Source organism: Pongo pygmaeus, chromosome 17, assembly GCF_028885625.2.
Source record: "Pongo pygmaeus isolate AG05252 chromosome 17, NHGRI_mPonPyg2-v2.0_pri, whole genome shotgun sequence".
Lineage (NCBI taxonomy): Eukaryota > Metazoa > Chordata > Mammalia > Primates > Hominidae > Pongo > Pongo pygmaeus.
In genome coordinates this window covers 87,454,630-87,470,900 of record NC_072390.2, presented here as the reverse complement: position 1 = coordinate 87,470,900, position 16,271 = coordinate 87,454,630, and positions in this window count along the sequence as shown.

The following is a 16,271-nucleotide window of genomic DNA, read 5'->3' as shown; positions in this document are numbered from 1 at the left end:
TGATTGATTTCCTTACTTAGATGAATCCTAGTTATTTTGAACCTTGTTTAGATAAAAATAATTTTCCAGTGAGACAATTTTATAAGTATCGTACAAGTTGGTTGAACCTCAGTTAACTACTTTTTTGACTTTAATTTTAGAAAATGGACAGTAGTTGATGCCAAAAGTGATTCTGTTCATGATTATCTGGTATGAGCCTCAACAAATTAAAATTGATGTGATTTATAGAATGTAACTAAGTGGAGATTCTAGAGGGGGAATCAAACTCCTCTTGATTGCATGATTCTGTATGTCCTTAATTAAAGTGATTAGCAACACTGTTTTAAATAGAATCTCCCCGTACCTCTTCTTTGAGCTCTTCCAGCCACATCATCCACACTGTGCTCTGTGTATCCAATCACCTGTCAGACTGTATCCACTCTTCCCTCTCTGTGCACCTTCACTTTCTGCACATAATAAACCCTCTTTCTGGAATGTGTGTTTTCTGTTTTCATCTCTTCACTGTAAAACTACTATCTCCATTAAGTCTTTGCTTATTTGTTTTAAGTTACTTTTGTTTAATCCAGTATTCCATGTCTTGCACAGAATCTTGCACAAAACTGATTGGCTTTCCCAATCAGTTGGGATTTCTCTCTCCATAAACTTCCTGTATCAGTTGATTCATTTTGATTTATATTTATAATATAATGGACCATGTTTTAGTTGTTTGTACACACAAAAGAAATGTGTTTAGTCCATCTTTATATTTTCTATTATGGTTACTGTATCTTGCTGACTTTTAACAATATGTCCTTAATTTCTAAGTACATTCCACACATGGCTTTCATTTATAGATATTTAAATTGCTGATTGAAGCGTATGTTGCCTCAGATAACTTATTGTTTGTTAAATGGATATAATAAAAGTCCCAACAGTCAGTGACAATCCTACCTTTTGTTGTCATACTTAGAGGATGTTACTGTCGACTTCAAAGAATACCTGGAACGTCTTATTTACATTTCCCACATTCCATCAATTGACTGAAAGATTTTTGGATTTCACCAGGTCTCATGACATGTTTTACAAACTCCTTTTCTAAAAGGCATCATTCTTACAATTTAGTATTTCTAAATTCTTGCAATGGTCACCTAAGTATCACTATAATTATATTTAAAAATTTAGAGATACAATTTTAGAAATAAACTAAATATAAAATATAACTAAGGATCACTATAGTTATATAGTTATATAACTAAGGATCACTATAGTTATATAGTTATATAACTAAGGATCACTATATATAATCTAAGGATGACTATAATTATATATAAAAATTTAGAAATATAATTTTAGAAATACAACTAAATATAATTTTAGAAATATAACTAAATATAACATAATTTCAGAAATATAACTAAATATAAAAATTTAGAAATATAACTTTAATGCCATGTATATTTAGAAGTATAGTAATGTTTCTAAATTATCACAGTGGTAATCTAAGGATCACTCTCTATATATATAATTGATATATACACTATCAATATCTATATTATATACACACCATATACATATACTATATATACTGTATAAATATAAACACTATAATTATGTAATTATAGAGAGTCTATAATTTCATTCATCTGCTAGTACTTTTTATCTTCCTTGTTATGAGTCCATAACAACGAAAACCATGAGGCTTCCCAAACTCACCACGCTCTTCCAAGCTTCATCATCTAGAAACATGTTATTCTCTGCCTCTAGATATTCCCTCCCTCACTTAGTCATCTGGCAATTTTCCATTTTTTTTGTTTGTTTGTTTAGTGTTATCTCAAATGTTACCCCCGTGTAGAGATTTACTCAACGCTCTCATTAGGACAAGAGGGTTTTCTTCTGCTTAATTTCACATTGTAGGATATTATTACTTTATTTTTCAATTGTTGGGTTGCAGTTGTGGAAATTGTTTGCCCTTCTATAAGCTCCCCTTTTTCATCACATCTTCAAATTTTTGAAAATGCCTCATATGTGCATATATATATATAAATTATTCGAATAAATTTATAAATAGATCATTGCATGACACAGAATGCTGGATTACATAAATTTTTTCTTTCTGAAGAAAGTATTCAAATTTTTATGATATTAAATTTCAGAATTTATTGATTATATTTTTTAAAAATATCCTTTCATTTGAGAACAGAGAGAAAATACAAAAGTCATTCAACTCCCAGAATAGCATCATAGTGTCTAATCCAAGTTATTCGTGAACATTTTAACTTTATCTCACAATCAAAAAGAGTAGAATTTGCTTCCAGTCTCCCATTGAAATGGCAGCACTCTGTGGAAGTCACAGATTATGGTTTTTAATGCCATGTGTACATCTAGCTGCAAAGAAGCCTACAAAATGTGGTCTTTAACTTTAATGAGATTTTATCACAAATATTAAGGAAAGGAAAAATGGACATTGGAGAAAATTAGCAATAACTGCCACGGTGAGTAAATATTAGCACATTTTCACGTTTTGTTTTTAGAGTGGTTGCATACTTAATCTCTGATAATTCTGATTCTGAAAAAGGATCAGCTTAAATTTGGTGTATCTTTCATCAATTCATTATTCATAAGATTAAAACATTCTAACATTCCAAACACTTACCTAATATAACTCTAAAATGCTTTCAATTATTATGTTAATTTTAACATTGATTTTTAATTCCAACTTAATTTCTTTGATTTTTTTCTTTCTTTGGAAATTTCTATACTCCTAGCTAATGCTTTGATTTTACTCACCATCTTGTATAATGGGTTGTATGGAAGGCTACAATTCCTGAAAGAAAAAAGACTAATTGTGCATTATTGACATTAGTTGTATAACCAATAAAATCCAAGCTTATCAGATGGGTAAAAAGTTTGGGAAAAAAAGGCTAATTAAATATACAAATAACGTATCCTCCAATTTACCATTGTTAGATATACTCAGTTCGTCTAAACCCCTGCTCATCTCTTCTTGACATATAATTACAGTGATAATATTTCAGCATCTGCCAAAGCAAATGATGCCATAAATCTGGAGTCAAGTTGCCTGCATTCGAATCCTGACACTGTTAGAAGCTTCGTGACATTCAGAAACTTACTCAACTTCTTTCTCGTGTTTGTGTGTGTGTGGATGTTTTGATCTGTCAAATGGAACTAAAACCAATAATTCTCTGATCCCATTCATACGAAATGTCCAGCATAGGTGAATCTATAAAGACAGGAAGTAGATTTGTGGTTGCTTAGGGATAGATGCCATGGTGAGCTGGGGTTAGAGGTGGGAAGAGGGGTTGATACACATAAGTTACATAGTTTTTTGTTTTTTGTTGTTTTTTTTTTTTTTTGCAGGTAGAAACCCTATTCTAGAATTAATTAAGATGATAATACACCTACCTGTGAATTTACAAAAAACATTGCATTGAACACTTCAAATGGTTGAATTGTATGGTATGTGCACTATTTCTCAATATATAGCTGTTAAAAAATAAATTTGTTTGCTTCTCATCTTATTATGCCTCTTATATCAGTTTCATTGCAGGAGCAACCTTTATTCTTGACGAACAGTCTCACTGCTCCTCCTGGGTGTGACCTATTGACTTCCGCGGCTGTCCCCATTGGTGCTTTCTGTCTTACATTTATTGCGGATACTCAATTTGTAAGTCTTTGCGTCCAGTTTCTAAGATGTTACTTCTGTTCTGTTTTGTTCCAACTCAACTATATTTTCATTTCTTGGTAACGTGCCAGTCATATAGTTACTTGATTAAGGTACCAGATCAATTTGTTCAATATCTCAGTCCTCATGTACAGCTTACTGAAGAGTGTGAAGGACAGAATTGGAGTTCTCTTGTAACGTGAGTGTGGTCGGGGGATAGGAGGTCCATAGATTCTAATACATACGTATCAAGTGTTATCTCTACCCATTAAACTAGGAATTTCATGCGCATTTACTTTTATTGATATTCTTAGGCACTATTTAAAGAGCTTATATTAATGTTTTTAAGATATTGTAAAGTATAAAGAATATATTATCAAATCATATTTGTTATTTTCCAAATTTTCAACTTTAGGTTTTAAGCTAAAAATAAATTATAAAATTGGTTAGGAGAAAAAAATTCTAATTTGGTTGTTCCAACATTGGACAGTTACTAAAAATTATTAAATAGTTCCTTACCTGGCTGCATAAAATAAGATTTTCTTGGTAGTTCAGGAAATGATAATGAATGTATAATACTTTAATTGGTTGAACCCATACATATCATTGCATAGTTATTTTCTCTTTGGCTAAATTTACTCTTTTTTTATTCATTCATTTAGTTATTCATTTATTCAATCGGTCAGTTCATAAATGACTATTAAGCTTTGAATATGTGCAAAGCACTCTGATTCATGTGAATAGATCAAGGCCGCTGTGCTTGAGCTTGAGGGATGAATAATTAGTGAAAGCAATGTGGTAAATTCTAAAATAGAATTTTGCATTAAGTAAAAGAAAGAAGGACCTGTCATTTTCTCAGGCATCCAGTAAGATTCCACAGTGCAATTTCCAAAAATGCAAGTTAGTTCAGTGAGGTGGTTGATTCTGATGTCAACTCGACTGGATTAAGGGATACACAGTTAACTAGTAAAGTATCATTTATTCTCAATTATTGCAATAGTTATTCTAAATGTTTCAGCAGGCAGTGAGCCTGTCCGTCATTTGCTGAAAGGGAAACTTTGGTGGCCTGGCATTTGATTAGAATGATTAAACTGCCCTGGGCGTGTCTGTGAAGATATTTCTGGAGGTGATCTCAATGGGGAAGCTAGTAGTCTGAGTGGAGAAGAACTGCTCTCAATGTGGGCTGGTGCCATGTAATTGGATGGGAAACTGGATGGAACAAAAAAAAAAAAAAAAAGAAGGAAGAGTGAATTCTTTTTTACTGATACACTGGTAAATAACAGATGTACATATTTATAGAGTACACATAATATTTTAATACAAGCATACAATGTGTAATGATCAAATCAGGGTAATTGGGGTATCCATCGCCTCAAGCATTTATCATTTCTTTGAATTTGGAACATTCTAATTCCATTCCTCTACTTATTTTGAAATATATAATAAATCGTTGATGACTGTAGTCACTCTGTTGTGCTACTAACTGTATTTTCATGCCTGTTAACAATCGCTCTATATTGTCTCCACCTCCTCACTACTCTTCCCAGGCTCTTGTAACCATCACTCTAAGCTCTGTCTCCATGAGATAAAGTTATTTAGCTCCCACAAGTGAACGAAAACATGTGACATTTGTCTTTCTGTGCCTGGCTTATTTCACTTAATATAATGTCCTCCAGTTCCTCAATGTTGTTGCAAATGACAGATTTTCTTAATTTTTATGGCTGAATATTATTCCTTTGTGCATATATACCACATTCTCTTTATCCATTCATCTGTTGATGGACACTTAAGTTGATCCCATATCTTGGCTATTGTGAATAGTGCTGAAATAAACAGAGGAAGGTAGATTTTTTTTGATATACCGATTTTCTTTGTTTTGGGTATATGCCCAGCAGTGGGATTGCTAGATTATTTGCTAGTTCTATTTTTAGTTTTTTGAGGAACGTCCATACTGTCCTTCATAGTGGCTGTACTACTGTGGTGGTACACCACCTATTTTGTGTTTACGTTCCCACCAACAGCATCTGAAGTCTCCTCTTTCTCCACGTTCTCACCAGCATCCATTACTGCCTGTCTTTTTGATAAAAGACATTTTAAACTGGGGCGAGATGACAAAAGTTTCTTGAGTAAAACCTCAGAAGCACCAGACACCCAAAGCAAAAATGGACAAATGGGATCCCATCAAGCTGAAAAGCTTCTGTACAGCAAATAATCAACAAAGTGAAGAGACAACACACAGCATGGGAGAAGATATTTGCAACCTACCCGCCTGACAAGGGAATAATAGCCAGAATATATAAAGAACATAATCACCTTTATAGCAAGAAAAAAATAATAATTTAATTAAAAATGGCAAAAGATATGAATAGACTTTTGTAAAAAGAAGACATACAAATGGCCAAGAGGTACATAAAAAATGCTAAACATCTCTAATCATCGAAGAAATCAAAACCACAGTAAGATATCACCTCACTCTGGGAAAGTGAACTCTTGTTCTCTTTCTTCTGGAGCCAGAACACCCTTCTTCTCCTAGCCTTTGGATATCAGAACCGCAGGTTCTCCAGATTTTGGATTCCAGGGCTCTCTCCAGGGACCAACTGCTCCCAACCCAACTCCACTCTCTCAAGCCTTCAGCCTTTAATTCCATCTGCTCCCTTGGTTCTGAAGCCTTTGGAGTTGGACTCAGCCACACTCCTGGCTTCTTTGTCTCCAGTTTGTAGATGACCTAATGTGGGACTTCTCAGCTTCCATCATGCTATGGGGCAGTTCCCCTAATAAATCCCCTCCTATATATGTCTCTATGTATATATCCTGTCAGCTCTGTTTCTCTGGAGAACTCTGACTACACCATTCAGTATAATCCCACCTATATTGAGTGCATACCGTTTCTGTCAGACCCTGTTAGGTCTTTTTTTTTTTTTTTCTTTTATTATTATTATTATTATTATTATTATTATACTTTAGGTTTTATGGTACATGTGCACAATGTGCAGGTAAGTTACATATGTATACATGTGCCATGCTGGTGCGCTGCACCCACCAACTCGTCATCTAGCATTAGGTATATCTCCCAATGCTATCCCTCCCCCCTCCCCCCACCCCACAACAGTCCCCAGAGTGTGATGTTCCCCTTCCTGTGTCCATGTGTTCTCATTGTTCAATTCCCACCTATGAGTGAGAATATGCAGTGTTTGGTTTTTTGTTCTTGCGATAGTTTACTGAGAATGATGATTTCCAATTTCATCCATGTCCCTACAAAGGACATGAACTCATCATTTTTTATGGCTGCATAGTATTCCATGGTGTATATGTGCCACATTTTCTTAATCCAGTCTATCATTGTTGGACATTTGGGTTGGTTCCAAGTCTTTGCTATTGTGAATAATGCCGCAATAAACATACGTGTGCATGTGTCTTTATAGCAGCATGATTTATAGTCCTTTGGGTATATACCCAGTAATGGGATGGCTGGGTCGAATGGAATTTCTAGTTCTAGATCCCTGAGGAATCGCCACACTGACTTCCACAAGGGTTGAACTAGTTTACAGTCCCACCAACAGTGTAAAAGTGTTCCTATTTCTCCACATCCTCTCCAGCACCTGTTGTTTCCGGACTTTTTAATGATTGCCATTCTAACTGGTGTGAGATGGTATCTCATTGTGGTTTTGATTTGCATTTCTCTGATGGCCAGTGATGGTGAGCATTTTTTCATGTGTTTTTTGGCTGCATAAATGTCTTCTTTTGAGAAGTGTCTGTTCATGTCCTTTGCCCACTTTTTGATGGGGTTGTTTGTTTTTTTCTTGTAAATTTGTTGGAGTTCATTGTAGATTCTGGATATTAGCCCTTTGTCAGAGGAGTAGGTTGCGAAAATTTTCTCCCATTTTGTAGGTTGCCTGTTCACTCTGATGGTAGTTTCTTTTGCTGTGCAGAAGCTCTTGAGTTTAATTAGATCCCATTTGTCAATTTTGGCTTTTGTTGCCATTGCTTTTGGTGTTTTAGACATGAAGTCCTTGCCCATGCCTATGTCCTGAATGGTAATGCCTAGGTTTTCTTCTAGGGTTTTTATGGTTTTAGGTCTAACATTTAAGTCTTTAATCCATCTTGAATTGATTTTTGTATAAGGTGTAAGGAAGGGATCCAGTTTCAGCTTTCTCCATATGGCTAGCCAGTTTTCCCAGCACCATTTATTAAATAGGGAATCCTTTCCCCATTTCTTGTTTTTGTCAGGTTTGTCAAAGATCAGATACTTGTAGATATGTGGCATTATTTCTGAGGGCTCTGTTCTGTTCCATTGATCTATATCTCTGTTTTGGTACCAGTACCATGCTGTTTTGGTTACTGTAGCCTTGTAGTATAGTTTGAAGTCAGGTAGTGTGATGCCTCCAGCTTTGTTCTTTTGGCTTAGGATTGACTTGGCGATGCGGGCTCTTTTTTGGTTCCATATGAACTTTAAAGTAGTTTTTTCCAATTCTGTGAAGAAAGTCATTGGTAGCTTGATGGGGATGGCATTGAATCTGTAAATTACCTTGGGAAGGATGGCCATTTTCATGATATTGATTCTTCCTACCCATGAGCATGGAATGTTCTTCCATTTGTTTGTATCCTCTTTTATTTCCTTGAGCAGTGGTTTGTAGTTCTCCTTGAAGAGGTCTTTCACATCCCTTGTAAGTTGGATTCCTAGGTATTTTATTCTCTTTGAAGCAATTGTGAATGGGAGTTCACTCATGATTTGGCTCTCTGTTTGTCTGTTATTGATGTATAAGAATGCTTGTGATTTTTGCACATTGATTTTGTATCCTGAGACTTTGCTGAAGTTGCTTATCAGCTTAAGGAGATTTTGGGCTGAGACAATGGGGTTTTCTAGATATACTATCATGTCATCTGCAAACAGGGACAATTTGACTTCCTCTTTTCCTAATTGAATACCCTTGATTTCCTTCTCCTGCCTAATTGCCCTGGCCAGAACTTCCAACACTATGTTGAATAGAAGTGGTGAGAGAGGGCATAGACAACACAGGCTCACTCCCTTCCGGGAGCTCACAGATTAATAGGGAAACAAATCTTTGGCCTTCCCTGCGGTACCATAACTGTGGGAATGTTAACAAGGCCTAAGCGGAATACGAAGAAGAAATAAATAAGTTGATAGTTGTCTTCTTGATGACAGAAATGTTTTATTGGACTTTGAGGATTGAGTGGTTTTCTAAAGTGTCATGGCAACTTTGTAGCATAATCCAATTAAAGGGAATAACATGCATGAAGGCATATCCACAAAGAGGAACTGACAAACCTTCTGTTTAATATGATAGCCATAGAAGGTGAACAAGAAGATTCACCAAGGAGAGGACTAGGGAATTGCACAAGGGATATGTATTAGTCCTTTCTCACGCTGCTAATAAAGACATACCCGAGACTGGGTAACTTAAAAGGAAATAGTTTAATGGACTCACAGTTCCACATGGCTGGGGAAGCCTCACAGTCATGGTGGAAGGTGAACGAGGAGCAAAGTCATGTCTAATATGGCAGCAGGCAAGAGAGCTTGTGTAGGGGAACTCCCCTTTATAAAACCATCAGATCTCATGGGACTTATTCACTATCGTAAGAACAGCACATGAAAGACCCACCCCCATGATTCAGTTACCTCCCACCAGGTCCCTGCCACAACAAGATGAGACTTGGGCGGGGACACAGCCAAACCATATCAGGATAGAAAAAAAGAGACATTTAAAATATAATTAGAGTATTTGACCAAATCTAGGAAAGACTTGAGAATCATTAAAATGTTTTAGAAAATGTATAGCATGTAATGTGATTCAGTTTAATTGCTAATATTATAAAAATGAGAGAATGAATTGAATTTGTAGTTTTTCAGATAAAATATTTTGAGATTATGTATTAGTATAGTTACATGAGGGCATGGAGAAGAAAATGCAGAGTTTGAAAAATTGTTTTTAAAAAATAGAATGGATACAATGTGATGACTAATTGAATTTTGGCAATGAGGTATTTATGTTACTTATTTACCTTGGTAAACTGAGTTGGTGATTAATTTTATCAGAACTGTACTACATGGTGAGTAGTGTGTGAAATTCTGCATTTACAGAACTGTATAAAATAGATTCTCATTCAATTCTAATGGAAAAAGAAACACGAACTAACTTTCTGAAAAAACTAAAACTGTAAAAGCATAGAGCCTTTGAAATGCAGAAGGAACCTGGAGAAGGAGAGAAACCTGGGCAGATTTCCTGGAGAACACTCACATTCATTTTATAGAGTAATAGGAAACCTCAAGATGAATATGAGAGAAGAGTGGATAGGATGGTCATCCTAGCAACAAACACACCAAATGTTGTGAGGTGTCTGGACTACAACTAGAAGATGTGCAAACTGCAGGCAGAAAATGGCTAGAGTTGATTCCGGGGAAGTAGGTAGGGGTCCAAAGGGATTCGTATAACATGTTGAGTAGTTTGCCATTTATCCTGTACAAGACAGTGACAAGTGAGGTGTGTGTGCGTGTGTGTGTGTGTGTGTTTAAGGAAAATGGCATGGTTAGCTTCGTGTTTTAGATTACTTGGCTGGTTCTATTAACTGATTTTCAGAACTACAAGAATGAAAACATGCACTTCAAGGGAAAAGATTTTAAGAAATGTTATATAGCAGACCCCAAAACAAGATTCCTGTTTTCTTGGAAGTTTGGCTGATGGGGCAGTGCCATTAAGTGAGAGAGACAACATATGATGACTTGTCATCATATGTTGAACCAGCTTATGGTTCAATCTACTTAGATTATCAATTTAAAGATTGCAGCTGGGTCTGGCTCTTTGCTGAGTGGGTGCCGCAGAAGAAAAGCATTTAAATATTTTGCTACTTTTCTTCCTTTTTCCTAGATCAAAGGCTGAATTCTGAAGGAAATGAGATTAGGAAGAAACATAAATTTTTAAAAACAGAGAAATACAAAAGTGAAAGTTGTCTATGAAGGTTCCAAGATCTGGCATGTATATCAGGCATTGCTTGAGAAAATAACCCTGGCAAGAAATGGTGCCGGAAAGCTAAATGAAAGAAACAAACAAATAACTTTTTGATTTATAAGGTTGAGCAGTTTCAAATGACAGTAGGCTATGTATGACCCTAAAAGAGAAGCAGAAGTCTTGATCACATATTAATTAATTAATTGACAACATTTTACTATGTGCTTACTGTACACCCACTATTTGACAGGGAATGTTTTCAGAACCAGAAAGTCCTCAATGAGCAAAGACCAAATGTTCTTAGAGTTAGTATTCTAAGTGTGTGTACCACATCAGTGATGAAATCTTTCAAGATGACGACAGATATTTTTCAAAGGTCTTCAATCCATATGTTTGAGTGATATGATAATTGAGATGAATATAATAGAGAAATGAGAAAGAATGATAATATACATAGACTGCATGAGACTCAAAGGAACACAAGTTTTCAAAGTCACTGGATACATATTGATTTGGTGTAGTTTCAGCTGGTGTGCCATCCTAGTCCTGAATTGCCCTGTGTGGAAGTAGGCTATGGAGTCAACCAGGTGTCTCCTCCCTCCTCCAGAGACTATGACTGCTATGTGTCAGCTATGCATCTAGTCACTCAGATATTCAATTACAGATTACTTTAAATTCCATGTACTGGAAAGATTTGAAATTCATGAAAAGATTCCTAAACATTTTAATTTTTCATTGATTTTCTGAATTTTTTTAATAAGGAAAGCTCAAAAATACTTTTTGACTATTAAAAAATGTCCCCAGACATGATGATCTGACATTTGTTTTTAATTATTTGTGGTTTGAAATTGACTGTGCAATGCTATAGCATAATAGCTGAAACTGTACCCTGAAAGCTTCTTCTATGCCACAAGCAGATTTAATATCTTCTTCCTTGGGTTTCTAATAAGATGTCATCACTTTTGAGTCTTAGGATACTCTGCATTTAGAATACTCTGCTTTTAATAGAGTAATTTGTGTTTCCCTTTTCTCCATGATCACTCTTCCAGCTCAGTCATCACATAGGACAACTCTAAACTTCTTGATGGCAAGGACTGTATTTGCCTTGATGGCAAGGCTGAGATCTTTGAGTTTCTGCCTACAGTAACTCAAAGAAACATCTGTTATATAGATCTTTATGTTAAATAAAAAAAAGAAAGAAAAATAAAAGAAACTCACATTTTGGCAATATCGCATGTTTTTTCTAATCATTCTTAAAATTAAGTGGTATACTATTTAATAATTTCATTAAACTCTTGATTTGATAACAGGTGACCAGAGTAATTCCTTTAGAAAATCAGATGCCAGTAGAGTTTTTGGAAGATCATTTAACAGAAGTATCTTAAAGCTATCTTCTTCACAAATTGTCACCTGCTATTACAAACTTCCTATTGAGGTATCTGTATCAAACCATGCTTGCTAGCTCCTAGAGTACTATCTAAAATTCTAAATTTAAACTATACATGTATTATGTATTATGCATTCAAACATCCATGTCTTTAAAATCTAAATCTGTCACTGAGACGTTTCCAGCTTTTTAAGAGAAATTAAGCAAAGCTGAATTTTTTTTTCACATGTGTAGCAGAGCTGCCCTTCACATGTAAAGTAAGTATATAACATCAGTAATCTCTTAGGAAGGGCCATTATTTCCTTTTATATTCAAGAAACAATAATGCCAGCTCATAGTCTGTATAACTGAGAGGAGTTCAATCCTCTCCCACATCAACATGAACATCCCACTGACTTCTCCATTTGGCTATAGGTCTCAACTTCTCTGTCATTCTTGGGGTTCTTTTGTCCCTAATTCTTTATGCTATTCTCACTGCTTCTGTTCTACTTTAAAGAAGCCAACATTTGCTTCTGAACCCCCAAAATACTTTACAAAAGGGTGTGTTGATTTAACAGGCTTTGCTGTAGCGTGAGGGTGATATAAGATAATTTTATCAACTGAAAGGGTAGTAAATATAAGTACCAGATAGCAGCTATGCACTTCCTGAGAGCTCCTTAGGGATGAGCCCCCATTCAGTAACTCAGCCCACCATGTTGCTGAGGACCTCTGCTCCCTCACACTGAAATCCATGTCTGTTTTTTGATAACCAAATAGAGCATGTAGAGTTGTTTGGGGGCATCTGTTTCTCTAAACAAGAAGATATCATCATCTAAAATTGAATTTTGGTGTGCACTTTTAGCAACACAAAAACTTAGAGAAACCTTTGAAATTCCAGTTTTGCTTTGAGGATGTCAAAGATGCAGAATGAAATTCTTAAGCAGAAGTGATGAGCTGAGAGGTCTTTGCAAGTGGAGAGCATTTCCTAAGCAGGCTCCGAGCTCTAAAACAGTGGCAGAAAGGCCACTCCATGCCTCCTCAACATGGCTGGTACAAATCTCTCCTCTGCACACATGGTTATTAACATTGCTTGTTTCTGTATGTGTCTTAGATTATGCCACAAACAGAAAAAAGACAGCAACGGACCAAAGCATGTACTTTTTCACTTATAATAAATTAAGTGATTATTTTGAAATGCTAATGAATTTTAAATGTCTTCTTTAATATTGTATTTCCCTTGGTATAAATAAACATTGCTCATCAAAAAATAGTCAATCATATAAGGTGTGAATTTAGAAATAAGATCTTATTTTGTCCATTTGTCTGTCAGTTTTTCTATGTATTTATCTAGCTCTTATCACCATGGTAACTGTGCATCTCTGGAGTGCATATCCAATCTAAAGCTTCTATTCAAGCCTCTTCCTCATTGCTTTACTTCTGCTGATTTACATAGAGTTGGATATTTTAAATGTATACTTCTTACATCTCCTGTCTGGATCCACAGAAGAAGATTTTTAAAAATCTAAGCTGCACCAAAGCAGCCGGTTAGCTCAGTGTTAGAGCGTGGTGCTAATAAAAAATCTAAGCTGCAATGTGAATATAAACTTAGAGGTTAATAAAGCTAGACAAATATAAGTGTGTGTGAGCAGGATATTGACTTACTTTTTAAATGGTGCCAGAGCTTGAAAATCATATGTTTAGGAACTTGTCATTTCCTAAACACGCACTGTTTCTTAAAATGAAAGGGCACTTGACGTTTCATCCAAAGTCTTCCCAAAGGGTAGACAGAAAAATTTGTTTAATTTCTCAGAAAACTAATCAATAGTTTTCTTTTAAACATCAAGGCTCTTGTTATAGAGGAATTTAATATCAGCACTTACAGATGTGAAAAGGTATCCTCTATGGCCTTAGAAAAGAGGGTGATGGGATTGCAGTTTGAGATAGAAAGTATAAATTTAGAAAAATGTAATTTCAAAGTAATATGCAACATCACCTTAATGGAAAAAGCAACAACAGCAACATAAGCAAATAAATCTGCTTGAGTTTGCCAGGAAAGTGTGACAGTTACCTCATAGATTATAATTAACATCTAAATATGAATATATCAGTCACTGATGGTGCTTGCAATCTACGAAACTATCTAAAAAGTCGAGTGAGAGAAGCAAAATACTAACTATGCCCATCCACAGAGGTTCAGGATAAAATATCTGTCCTTCTGTGTTTGTGAGTTTTAATCTTTTATGTAAGAAGAATGTATAAACACGTTATCTCTTTTAATCTTGATGACATTAAACATCTATTTTTCACAACTAATTTTTATTGTTCTTAATCTTTCCTCCCTGAAATGAGGCCATATGATTTCCATATATGATTTTTATAGCTTGTAGATGAGGAATGAATTCAACAGCATGACCAGTTCACTTCTCACTGCAAATTCATGTACCGATTCTCTGGTTTTATGAAGCATTTCCCTGAGAAGTTGTAGTTATACCTGCGTCATGGATAAGGATCACTCCCGGGCAAAGAATTTTTAGCTGAGGAATGTTAAACCTGAATATAGGCAAATTTGGCAAGAAAGTTAAAGGCTAAGGGGACCAAATAGCCTTTCTAAGTTTTCCCTTCTGATTTTTGAATAATTATTTGTAAAGTTCTGCAGGCTTATACAAATGTAAAGCTAAAGAAAGGGGCTAAAACGTTTATATTGATTTGACTTAAAAGTGGAATGCATTTGCTTGAAGTCTTTGAGCTCAGGTGAGTGAAAAGCTCCCCCATGCACAGATGTGACCCTGGCAAGATCACCTCTTTCTTTTCTTTTCTTTTTTTTTTTGAGCCTGAGTCTCCCACTGTTGCCCAGGCTGGAGTACAATGGCGCAATCTCGGCTCACTGCAAGCTCGGCCTCCAGGGTTCACGCCATTCTCCTGCCTCAGCCTCTCGAGTAGCTGGGACTACAGGTGCCCGCCAACACGCCCGGCTATTTTTTTTTTTTTTTGTATTTTTAGTAGAGACAGGGTTTCACCGTGTTAGCCAGGATGGTCTCGATCTCCTGACCTCGTGATCCGCCTGTCTCGGCCTTCCAAAGTGCTGGGATTACAGGTGTGAGCCACTGCACCTGGCCAAGATCACCTCTTTCTTATTTCTTATTCAGAGCAACCCAGTGACATATGTATTTGTTTATTGTTAATATTGTGTTCCCTTTCTGCCTTCGACTCTGTGTTTATGTGAGAATTACCTAGCCAGATTGGAAACAGACCCTCCCTCAGGAGATAACTTATCTCCCCTGTAGCTAACAGAATTTCTACTAGGATAAGCTACAAATGATATATGGGAGATTCCTTAGTTTTATCTTCATATGGTAAGTGATATATCTATATCTATCTATCTGTATATATATATACACACACACACATATACACATATACATACGTATATATATGTATTTATATATTCATATATATACATATGTATGTGTGTGTATATATATGTATATATACACACGCACACATATATATCAGGGAGCATCATCGCATTATTTCATGTGATTTTTAGCAAGTAATCTTTGTCATATCTACATGAAGCAATGTACTCCCCCTGAAGTTAGGTTCCTACCATCCCAAAGAGATTGGGAGATGGGGCAATCCTATCCTTTATTCCTTGATTACATTTCAAAGGGATGGTTCCCAAGTCCTTGAGAAAAATACTTCTGGTTTGTGAAACAGTCAAGAAGCTTTTAAAGGTATTTACATCTCAGAGGGGCAGATAAAAAATTTAGAATTACAAGTTTTTGGAAATAAATGCTCTAAGAAAAGAAAACGGAAAGAAAAGCCCTGTGGGGGTTCACCTGGATTCTGTAAGGGCTGGTGAGCAGATCAGAGGCGCAGAGGCAGGAAAATGTGTCTATGTTTAGTGAAGCCGAGGGAAAATTTAGGGCCTTGTTGGACAAGAGAAAAATGTGGATAGTCGATAGTCTTTCTTTAAAAGTCATTGCGAAAATCCTGCTTCCCTCAACCTTCCCAGACCCCAGAGAGACTTTTTGCAGTCAATAGTCTCTAGAAATATGTGGGCAGTTCCTGATATTCATGGAGGTGTGTTTTGTGTATTAAAGACACGACTGTTTGTCCAGATGAACTGCTTTTTCGCCTCAATCAGAAAAAGGATCTTGGAGTTTCTATGGTTTTAGCTAAAATACACCCCCAAATGCTTATTCACCATCAACTTTGTGCCTACCGCCTGGACTGAAGCTTAGTGTTCCATGATCAAGAAGGTGAAATCTTTAACTTC